Raw genomic sequence first — 2,841 nt, 5'->3', positions numbered from 1 at the left:
CAGTGTCCTTGACTGGAACATGTGTAGGCAGTCTGGAACTCTGTGAAGACCACACCAAGACCCCAGATATGGGTTCATCATCAGCAAGGGCAGCAAGCTTCAGCCCTGGGTTGTCTAGAGGTCTGATTTTGTCAGCCTTCTTCTGGCCTCCACAAACACGTTGGTACAGGTACCCATGTGTGAACAAACACACACACACACACACACACACACACACACACACACATACACATATAATTAAGAAAAAAAGTTAAATGCATATTCAATGTGCATTTTGTTATAATATGTAAGTAAAAAACATTACATTCTATAAAGACAGGCCGAAAAATGATACATGCCAATATACTACGACTTGGATAAATTTTCATGTTATTATTGATTGTCAAGTGACAACGTGGGCTTTTACATAAATCCTAACCAAGTGGAGTATTATTATTATTTGAAAGGACAATTGTCATAGCATGGCGAGCAGCTGTCATGATTATACTCTGCCACTGCCTGTCTCTTTTTTATTTCTTCACCTACAAAGTGGCCAAGTAGTATTCAAGTTTGTGAAGAGTTCCTTATCTTCGGGATACACGCAGGCCGCCTGTTGAGTCAGAAGATGAAGAACAGCAGAAGGGAGAATGCAGCCACTCGGGGACATAGGCATTGGGATACCATACATGTAGCATTATACATATGGCACATTAATGACTCATATGGAATATATACTATATATATGCATTTATATATATGGTCCATATCTGTTCTATATATGCTATACATGTGGCATACATGACATACACATGGGCAAATGTACATGGTACATATACACCACACATGTTAGACATGCAACCTACTATTCAAATGTACATAGATGTCACTTGTGACATATATATGGTATACAGATGATACACATCCAGTGCATGCTTGGCGCAAAATGTTATTCACACAACACATGTGGCACTCATACATACAGAAAGTGGTACATACATTGTATACACATATGCACAGAGAACACAGATGGCACACATAGGACATATACAGTACGCATGTGGTATGCTCCTGGGACACAGATGGAATGCATGTGAGTGGTGGGCAGCATGAATTCTAGGGCTTGAGGCTTGAGACAAGCCACGTGAGAGATGAAGAAAGCCTGCCGTGTTTCTAGAGGCTTCTAAAAGCCTTGTTCTACCTCCCTCTCTTCTCTCCCTATCTCCTTCCAGCTTCTCTTCATCTTTTCCCTCCTCTTCCTCTTTCTCTCTCCTTTAAAATAAGAAGTCAGAGCTGTGGATGTCTCTCCATCTGATGTGTGTGTGTGTGTGTGGGGGGGAGTACCCACCTTCCAGGCAAAGAACCCCAGGGAAAGACGAGGTTTCCTTCACATGCCCATAACCTGGCCACTCTCCCCCACAATGGCTTCTCTTGCTAAGGCTGGACTTAGGGACATTTTTGTCTATGGACTGTGCCTTGGGGTGGGCGTGATGAAACTCAGAAGCCCTTGTGAATGCTGGAAAGTATTCAGTTATGTTCAGCCTTCCTTCCCATCAATGTGGTTTAGAAAGATTGGCTCTTTAGAAAATGACTTTGCAGTCAGCCTATGTGTCTTTCCATAGCAGGCAGTTTTTTAGGTCTCCTGTATGCACACACACACATGTCCTGTTATGTGTGTGCATAGCTAGCAGGCATCTGTACGCATGTGGCAACTTAGATGAGCCTGATCAGTTTTTCCTGCCCTTGTGTGTATGTCTTCCTCATCAGTTTAGGCTCCAGGTCGTTCCCTCTCCTTCTTCTCTTTTCCCCCATGATATTAATTTTTGTAATGGCTTGAAGAGCAATATTGTTTCCTAATGCTTTCTCCTTGGGCTGTAGACAATGAAGTCTCTGAATAGCCTGGCCTTTGACTTGTATTTACTCGTCTGCCAATATCCTCCATTGATGCAGATCACTTACTCTGTGTGCCGGGCTTTGACTTCTGTTCTTTCTTTTTCTGCAGTCGCTTATCTTGATTGTCCTTATTCTAGAGGGAGCACACCTCCATTTCTGATACAGTAGCAGCCTGAGAGCTTCCTCTTCGTTCAGCAAATGCTGGGTACTGTTTACACAAGCCTTTTAAAAATATGGTTTAAAGAAGTACATGGATTATCGAGAAGAATAGGGACTGATTAAGGAGAGAGAAGGTGAAATCCTCCAGTCATTCACAGGTTCCAGAACCTTCCTTGGGGACACAGACCTGTCTTTATTTCTTCTCTCTTGTGCTTAAAAAAATTACATGTTGTAATATTACATATTATGAAATATTAAAATTCACACACAGTCTTTTTACAAAGTGAGGCTGGAATGGAGTTTTAGGGCCATCGACAGTGCCAGAATACAATCTTGGGGTCTCACAGGCTGCAAGTGTTTCCAGAGGATGGGTCTGGGCCAGGTGTTCCCAGGTCCTTGGCTGTATTAGTTACTTTCTGTTACTGTGACAATGCACCGAGACCAAGGTAACTTATAAAACAAAGCATGTAATCAGGCTTACCATTCCAGAGAGTTAGAGTCCATGACAAAGACACAAAGCTATGGCAATGAGAACAGCGAGAACTCACACCTCAAACAGGAGGCAGAGAACCCACTGGGAATGAATGGTTCAAGTCTTCTGAACCATTCATTCCACTCCAGTGACTCACCTACTCCAACAGAGTCAGACCTCCTAATCCTTCCCAAACAGTTTCCCGAACTGTGGACAAAGTATTCAAACATGTGAGCATATGGGGTCCATTCTGATTCAAGCCACCACATTGGCCTCTTACGCAAAGAACTGAGCACGGGGTTTTCATTATGTGTAACACAGCAAGTGAACTCTTCAGAAGT

Source organism: Mus caroli, unplaced genomic scaffold (assembly GCF_978045245.1).
Source record: "Mus caroli unplaced genomic scaffold, Mus_caroli_1 scaffold_15, whole genome shotgun sequence".
Taxonomy (NCBI): Eukaryota; Metazoa; Chordata; class Mammalia; order Rodentia; family Muridae; genus Mus; species Mus caroli.
This window is presented reverse-complemented; position numbering follows the sequence as displayed.